General features: G+C 38.3%; 1 pseudogene; it reads left to right on the forward strand.

Annotated features, from left to right (window-relative positions):
• The first annotated feature begins 5226 nt into the window (after positions 1-5226).
• On the forward strand, positions 5227-6120 carry LOC132163008 (fasciclin-like arabinogalactan protein 12 pseudogene; annotated as a pseudogene).
• Positions 6121-9745: the final 3625 nt, after the last annotated feature.

A 9745-nucleotide genomic window follows, 5' to 3' on the forward strand; every position in this document is an offset into this window, starting at 1 on the left:
TTGTCTAAGAGTGTGTTCAATGTCAAGGTCGCAAGGAATTAATGGAAAAGACAAAGAACGGCGACCTATCATAAAAACAAAAACAAAAAGTAAAAAAAACTAAACTAAGGCAGAAAATTAGAGCTCACAAACGGCTACTAGATGCGCTGGAATTTGGATGCAGGCTACTGCTAGTGTGCTCGATCGCAGTCACATGGGTGGGCAACTACGGACCTGAGTGAGAATTCTAAAAAAAACAAAAAAACACAAAAACACAAAAACAGAATTAAATTAGAAACGTAAAATAAAGAAAAACAGGAAAATAAAAATTAAGCTAAAATTAATCCTTAAAATTTGATAATGAAACTGTTAAGCAGTCCTCGGAAACGGCGCCAAAAATTGATGTAGTATTTTTGTGACAAAAATATTAATTATAAAAATAACCTCTCGCAATAGGATGAATCCTGTAGGATAGGGCTATATTGAGGGTGTCAAACCTCAAGGACTGCAGGGGTTTTGTTATCAATTTCGAAATATCAAAATTAACTTAATTAAAAAGAGAATTAATTTGATTTTCTTTAAAACTAAAGTCCATGAAAATAAAAGAGATTTAAAATAAGAGAGAGAATGTAGGGTACAATGGCTAATCATAATTAATCCCAGAAATTCATTCCATGCATGTTATAAATAAATAAGAAACTACCTTATTATAGAATAAACATAATCTATCTTCGATTGACACGAATCGTCCACCTAACCACTAAGATATGGTACGACCCATTTTTCCTAGGTATAAATTATCAAATTCTTTAACAAGATACATACAATCAATGAATAAGTGTAACCCATCTTCGGTTAGCACGAACTGTCTTCCTAAATTACAGTAAACTAGGGTGTAGTACAATCCGTCTTCCCTAGGCATGGCCTATCAAATCCTATTGATCATATGTCAATTATACCCATTATATAACCATCATCCTCATAATCACAGAAAACAAAAATGATTTGAGATCAACAAAAGTAAAATACTTTCTAAGACAAGAGAATAATTTCACAAATATTGATTTTGGAATTTAAGATCAATTGCATTTAATAATTAAGAACATAATCAAAAGGTAGCAATTCTCATAGTTATACAATCAACATGCATAAATTAAAAATCTAGAAATTAAATATAATCAAACCACTGTGCTTGGATAGGGTTACATCAACACCCCACGAAGGGGTTTATCTGCTCATGATCTTCTAAGTCCCAAATACAATTTTTTGATTTCTAGCTCTAGGAAGCAGTGTGTCTTTTTCCACAATGCTTAGAAGCTTATTTATAGGGATTAGGAGAACCCTAGAAACTATAAGAATCCTAGAAAAATCATAATTCAGTCTCCCAATCGGATTGGGAGACCTAGAAAAACTTTCCTTATTAATTTCGGACTCCTTTTTGTCTCTGCCGCCCGTGTGCACTCGAGCATATTGTAGCTACAGTAACCTGCTACAGTAACTTTGCTACAATACCGCTACAGTATGTTGCTACAGTACTTGAAATGCATTTTGAGCCCAAAATCAATGAGTTTCTTGTATCTTTATTAAACACCTGAAAACTCAAAAACAAAACAAAATCAAACAAATAACAATACTAAAGAATTAACATATGCAAATTAAGGAGCTTGAATGTGCAATATTCGGCGCTTATCAATGGACTTTGGTAACATTTGAAATGGATGGAAGTGTAAGAGACTTTGAACTTTTGTGTAATCTTCGTATCATTTAATAATTATGTTTTAATAAGGCTGTCAAGGAAAAAAAAAAAAAAAAAAAAAATGTCGAAGTTAAAGGGCGATTTTTTTTCTTTTACTTTTTCATCTTTACTGTTCTTTCTAGCTTTCTCATTTCCAGAATCTATGCAATTGTGAATTTTTTATTGAATATCCTGAAAAGTGTCATTGGGCTTTAGCATAAATCCGCTCACAGTCAAAAAAAAAAAATCTATAAATCCTCTCTCTCTCTCTCTCTCTTTCTCTATGGTGACCTCTTAGTGATTTGCAATATTGGTTCTCATGATGATCTCGAACATTATATAACACACTGCTTCTTGTGCACACTTTCTTCTCTACACAACTTTTCTCCCTCTAATCCTCTCTCATTTCCACTTCCATCAACTCACCACCCTTCGCGAATCGCACCCCTCTCTCTCTCTCTGAATCCCCTGCCACCATTGTTTTGGAGTTCGATTTCGATTTCAAGCTTGAGTTATTTGGAATATTCAAGTTAAGGAAAAATTGGGTTCGAACGTGACTAATTTTAGTCGAGACAACACATTTTTTTACTCATTCGAGTTTAAACAGTTACTACTTGGGTACATTCTATGCCTATTTGTGTTTTTAGTTTATGTCAGAGCATGAGAGCCTTTTTTTTTTTTTTTTTTCTTTTTCTTTTTCTTTCTTTTATTTATGGGAAACTACATTTATCTGACTCAATTTTCAATATTTGTCTAATTTTTGAATTTGGGTAATGTGTTCTACTAAAATGCCTCTAAAAGTTAAAAAAAGAAAGAGGAACAAAAAAACAAATACATAAATTGGCTGACCCACATCGTGATCGTGGCTCGTGGGTCAGGTTTTTTTATTTTATTTATTATTTATTATTTTATTTTAAGGGACAAATGGGAGACAATGCAAACCCTTTGATAGATCGGTAGGTTAAATGATTTAAATTGAAAGATTACAGGAAATTGCTTATGATGGGGTTAATTGAGGAGCTAACTGTAGTTTCCCTTTTATATACTACATTTTCATACCAGTTCTCTAGGATGCCTCCAATGAGATCCACTTGCATGAGTAGTTAAAAGAAACTAGTGCTTTAGGGCTTTTCAAAATTTTCACTTTGTGTTGGGTTAGGTATGTGAGATAAGAAACGTTATGGGTACAAAAATTTTTACTAAGAGATGGATAACAAATTGATGTGGAGCTTATTAATTTATTGGTAAGCATAGCATTTTTCTTAATTAATTGTTTTGACCATCTCTAATGAATAAGCTTCACATCCATATCTTGGTAAAAACTTTGATATCCCTAGCACTTCTCCTTTAAGAATACCTGTACCCTTATTCCAGTTAAAAATATATAAAAAATGTTAAAATAAACTGGAGGATAGAAAACTTGAATTGGACTCTTTTTTGTTTTTTTTTTTCTGTTGTAATTGTGTACCAGAAATGCCTATTTTATAGTTGGATGAGATTAGTTAAAATAAGAAATACAATCATATCATAGAGCTAATGAAAAATATTATAGAATAAAATTAACCTATACAAGAAAATAAATGAATCAGGCAAATATCATATAATATTTATAATATATTCTAACACAAAAAGTGCACATTTATCTAGTCGCCTGTTTGGGATTGCGTTTGTGAAATAGGGCTTTTAAGTCAAAAAACGCTTTTTGGCAAAAGCTTAAAAGCTTTTGTCAAAAGTACGTTTTACCTATGTTTAGGCTTTTTGAACGCTTAAAAGCGCTTTCAATTTTTTTACTAAATGAGTACTTTTTTATTCAAACAGATTGTTTAAGTGTTAAACACACTTGTACGCCACTCAAAAACATTCCCAAATAGGCCCTTAAATTGATTCTCATTTATACCAAGAGAGAGGTTCAAAAGAAAGGATAAGTCTATCTCGAGTAATGTAATAAGTAGTACTTTTATCTCACTTTTACCTCCCAGAGATAATGTGAGTGTTAAAATCACTATTAGAATTGGGATGAATCACTATATGCTAAATAAACCTATAATTAATTAGAAAAGTTTTTACGTGTACGAATATACCTATGTACATGTACATACACACGTAAAAGTTATACATAACATAACTCGAAAGAAGCAAGCTAATTACATATTTTATCAAAACCATTTTATAAGACCCCAACCATAATTATAAGGTCGAGGCAAAGCGACCTTCATAAAATTACCATCAACTTGCTTTCACTAATACTTCTGATCTTATTTCATCAACATTTTTTTTTTTTTTGAGAGAGAAAGGTTCTGTCTAGTTGATGCAACGTTTCTATGTTAGTGAAATGAACCCCACTGAGGTCTTTATCTACTCGAAATGAAAAGAATATAAAAGCTTAACAGACTCATAAAAAAAAAAAAAAATTACCATCGACTTGCTTTTTCTAATACTTATTTTATTATTTCATCAACAATTTTATTTTTGTGCGGCATATATATGTAAGTAACTACCTACATTAAACGAAACCAGACTATCTGTAATAAGATATGTCATAGAGACAGGTTATAGCTAGTTGATGCAATGTTTCTATATATGTTAGTGAAATGCAGAGAGAGAGAGAGAGAGAGAGAAAGATTCTATCTAGTTGTTGCAATGTTTCTGTGTTAGTGAAATGAACCAACTGAGGTCTTTATCTAATTGAAATGAACCGAAAATAAAATATTAACCTACTCATAAAAAATTAATTAATTAATTAATTAATTAATTAATTATTAGCATACTCGCCCCTGTTGAAGCACTCATATAGCTTAAAGGTTACTAACTCCTAACTCTTAAAAGGAAAATAAAAAAATCTTTAAATATTGATAAGCCACATATATAGTTTCATTAATAATTGTCTCCAACAGGTATTTCCATCAACTGGAAACCACACATCATGAAGCGGAGGTCACTAATTAAAATCCTCATTCTCATTTTCCTCCCTTTGTGCTGACCCATCAAAAAAAAAAAAAAAGTTTCATTAATAATTAGACACATTTAATTTACAGAACTGGTATATTGAGCTGCGAATGTAAAATTGCCCTTCTATATGTGGTTCTATTGGGATTTGCTTAAATTTTCTTATTTAATTAGGAAATAAAAAAACAAGGTTTATGTACTACATGTATGAATTTTAGAGAGGGACCTAATGACCCTGGCCACTGATTGCCAATTCTCTCATTTTGTGCAGTTCTCTGTGAAAGCAATGCAATCATATACATCTTGTTTTTCCTGCCTTCCCAAGCAAACAAGCCGCTAAATCAGAAAAAAGCTCTCATTCTATCCATTCATTCCTCCACCTTTCCCAGACAGGTAAGCTGCAAACAACTAAGCATTTGTAACTAGATTTCTACCCTATCACCTAACTAAACTCTCCCCCGCCATCATAAAAGCCCTCGATCTCCTCCTTCCCACACATATCAAACACTTGTGCAAAAAACACCCTTGCATTTGTAAATTTCCCAAACCAAATTAACACTACATAGATGGCCAAACAGGCTCTGTCCTCCCTCTCAATTCTACTTGTGGTTCTCTTCTATTGCATCACAACTACAGCCCAGCCAGCTGCGGCTCCAGCCAAGCCCGCCGACTCCCCAGCTCTGCCCGCCAATCCCCCGGCTCAGCCCGCCAGTCCCCCGGCTCAGCCTGCCCTTCCCCCAGTCCAGCCGGCCGCAAAAGCCCCAGCCCCAGCCCAGCCTGCCCTGGTCCCGGTGCAGACCGGTGCCACTGACGTCACCAAAATCCTTGAAAAGGCCCATGGGTACTCTGTCTTTGTCCGCCTCTTAAAGAGCACAGGTGTGGCTAAGCAACTCTATGGGCAGCTCAACAATTCAAACAATGGGTTTACCATCTTTGCCCCTACAGATTCTGCATTTTCGAATCTTAAAGCGGGCACTATAAACTCCCTCTCTGACCTACAAAAGACCCAACTACTTCAATTTCATATCTTGAACACCGTTGTTACTCTCTCAAACTTCCAAACCTTGAGCAATCCAGTGCCGACAGAAGCCGGAGATGCCGGTGCATTTCCGCTGAACATTACCACTGCTGGAAACCAAGTGAACATCTCGACTGGCCTTGTGAACGCCACATTGGGCAACACATTGTATTCGGATGACCAGCTTGTCATTTATCAGGTGACCAAAGTGCTTCTCCCGTTGGACATTTTCAATCCTAAGCCTAAAAAAGTAGCAGCAGCGCTAGCCCCCGAAGTCGCACCAACGTCGTCGAAGCCTAAGCCGACAAAAGAGGATGCTCCGGTGACTCCGTCTGAGGCTGCCAAAGTGGATGCGGCTGCTGCAGTAAGTCTTACTAGGCATGGAGTGTTGGTGTCCATTGGAGTTGCCGTGGTTGCATTCTTTGTGATGAAACGAGCTTGATGGTTTATACGTAACATGCACCATTATTAGTTTATTTAGTCTCGAGGGATCCCATTGTCTAAGAGCTGCAAGATTTTTTGAGTTGGGTTCAACGGTCGTGATCACCCAGGGCTTTCAAAATAAATGCCTTTGTTCCTTGTACTGTTTGGTTTTTTTTTTCCTAAGCTTGTCCATGTTATTGTAGAAGAATTTTATGTTTATACTTTTTCATCTCTATTGCCCTTTCTGGTTTTCTGATTTTTATATTCTATTAAATTTGTGAATTTTTTTTTTTAACATAAACACTATAAAAACACAGTTTAGTAATGCTTGAAATAGAGGCATTTTAATAAAACGTGACCATTTGGGGACATTTTACTGTGCAAATGACTTCACTAAAAAGTAAGAATGCTTGTAACATTGGGACAGCAAACGCCCCATTTGAGGACGCTAGGGGCACTAGCCCTGTACAAGCGCCCCTGGCGTGCTTCGGGGGGCGCATGCGGGACATCTCCCGAGCTCGCCCAGTACCCCAGTGGTTCATAACCGCCCACTAACTGCTAACCGCATTAACTGCACTAACCACTAACCGCCTAGGCGGTTAGCGGTTAGTGCAGTTAATGCGGTTAGCAATTAGTGCTAGGTGGTTACGATAATTAGCGGTTTTAGGTTTTTTCAAAACTGCTATATATATAAAGAGGGAAAGCCGCCCCTTTCTTTTTTTCTTTTTTTAAAAAAAAGAAAAAATTAAATTTTTAGTTTTTTATTTTATTAATTTTGTATTTTAGTTTTTTAAGGAATAAAGTTATTATTGGAATATAAAAAAATATGTGGCATTTTTGACACACTTTGGTAGTTTGATTGGCTACTTTAACACCTTTTGAACATTATGGGACTCCTTCAAAAATAGTTGTTAATTTACAGGGCTTTTTTATATTTATCCATTTTTTTTTCTTTTTTTTTTAAGTGAAACTAAATTCTTATACTAAGCCATAACCTATTGATCCTCAATTACAACATCTCGCATGCAAATAGGACAATTTAGTGCATATTTAGCCAGACGGTGTGCTGCTTCATTCCCTGTTCGTTTGATAAGGATCGCCTTACACTGGCAAGACCGATTAAGGAGGATCTTTTCATCATCCACCAAGTACCCATACCTTCCCCAGCATTCTGAAGATTGACGAAGAGCATTAATAACTTCAAGTGAATCCCCTTCAACTTCGACCCTGTTAGCCAAACTTCAAGCAAAACTCAACATCTTCCATGCCATTAGGGCCTCCGTTGTGGTGGGATCAATCATGACCGATTTGGAACAGCAAGTAGGAGCAACCATGTTTCCTGCATTGTCCCTAGCAATTATACCCATCCCCATTTTACTCCTTTCTAGAGACAATGCTGCATCCAAGTTAACCTTAATGCCATCTCTCGCAGGTCGTCTCCATCTTTCCACCATCGGAGCTACTGAATAGAAGCCTTGTTCCTTCATCGCATGCTCTGCAGTAGTGAAAGCCTCCAATTGATTTTGCGCTCTTCTAGATACCGTCAATTCTCCCCCAAAAACAACTTCATTTCATCTCAGCCATATCAGCCTGGCCGTGATCATTATCAACTGTAAATCATCTTCTCCCAGTTTGTCATTCAGTTGGAGCAAGATATTCATAAAGGAGTCATCAACACAAGCACACTTCTGGATTCTCGAAGGGCATTCCAACCAAACATCTTGGGCCGATGGGTAACTCCACAGACAATGCCCCACCGTCTCAGGTTCCAACCCACATATGGGACGTAGTGGGTCTTGCGTAATACCCCTCTTATGAAGGTTGCTCTTTGTTGCTAGGATATTGTTGCAACTTTTCCCCAAAAACGTTTTCACCACCCTAGAGTGATGTAGACTACAATGCCTGGGAATATATGAGGAAGACCCAAATGGATAAATATGTGAAGACGCCCCGGAATATGGGGACATGATCCCAGACTCGTGCAGCAAAAGCGGTAGTCCCTAGAATTGCGATCGATCGCACCTTGACTGCGATCGAGCGCAGTGCACCCGATTTGGAGAAGGTAGTCCCTGAAACTGTGATGCTTCTCCGGTCGAGCACATGATCGAGTGCCCAAGCCCCTGGATTTGCGACCGAGCCTACGAACGAGCGCACAAGTCCCTGGTAATGCGATCGATCGCACTATACCTGCGATCGAGCGCACACGGGGAATTCTATGTTATTTTTCAGCTGTTATTTGTTTTAAACCGACTTAGTTTACTTATTTTACTAGGATTAGGGTTGTGGGAGCCCTAATTCCGTTCTTTACTAGTACTAGGGGTCTTGGGCCTATAAATACACGATTATAGCCTCTTGAAAAGACATTTTATTTTATTTGATCAATTTTCTCTTAATAAAAATTACTCAGAGGAGTTTTTTTCACATTTTCCCTTAAAACCTTAGATAGACTCTATAGTTTTAAGAAAAATTCTTAAATCTTTGATAGACTCAAGATATAAGAATTATTTATCCTTCTTCTTGTATTGTTTTACTCGCTTCCACTTGGTCAGGCTGCATCAGTTGGTATCAAAGCTCAGTTACTTTCCATGGCTCCAAACATAAGAGGGAGGAAGGGAACTGCTTTGCAAGCTTGCACGACGTGTATAAACTTGATGATTCAGTTCATGAAGGACATGAGGTGACACCGGGAAGGCGCGAGGAAGGGCAGTTTGCGGCTATAAGGGATCAAATTGAAGACCTCACCACCCAACTAGCTGACGCACGCCTCCATGACTGGCGTCTTCGTCAACCCCCACCACGCGTGCCGGAGGAGGAAGATGAAGACGACAACGGGTATGGATCTGCAAAGCCTTTTACGGAGCGCCAAACGCATTGCCGTCAACCCCCTACGCAAGCTCATGCTAATCGGTGGGAGAGCGGGTTCAAACTTGAGATTCTAGAATTCCACGGGGGTCTTCAACCTAAAGAATTCCTGGCTTGGGTGGCGGCAGTTGAAGAGATTCTCGACTTCAAAAGGGTACCAGAAGATCGGCGAGTTTCTTCGGTCGCAACCAAATTTTGGGGAAGGGCTGCGGCATGGTGGCGGCAATTGAAGCAAGCTAGGGCACGAAAGGGCAAGAGAAAGCTCGACAATTGGGAGCGATTGTTGGGAAAGATGCGACCTGCCTTTTTGCCTCACAATTCCCTCCGAACTATGTATTAACGGCTGCAAAATTGGTGTCAAGGTTTGAAGTCCAAGGACGAATACACGAAGGAGTTCTACAAATTGTTAACACAAGTTGATTTGTCCGAATCGGAGGAACAACTAGTGTCCTGGTATATTGGGGGTTTGCGGCCACAAATTCAAGACACATTGAACTTCTTTGACCCTGCCAAAGTGTCGGAGGCCCACCAAAGGGAGTTGCTAATTGAGAAGGCATCGGCATGAGGTTCCTTCAACTCATTTGGGCGTGGCGGTGGTGGAAGCTACAACCCGTCAAGGGTTCTGTTTACAGCTCGGGAGGCCCCTCCTCAATTGACCGGCCCAAGTAGAAACCCCACACCCATGGGGCAGCCAAGCCGACCCGGGGTTGCAACTGGGCCCAGGTGTTTTCACTGTGGAGAGATGGGCCACTGGATGGCGGCTTGTCGCAAGGGAGAGAAGT

This window comes from Corylus avellana, chromosome 8 (assembly GCF_965113065.1).
Source record: "Corylus avellana chromosome 8, dhCorAvel1.hap1.2, whole genome shotgun sequence".
NCBI classification, from domain to species: domain Eukaryota; kingdom Viridiplantae; phylum Streptophyta; class Magnoliopsida; order Fagales; family Betulaceae; genus Corylus; species Corylus avellana.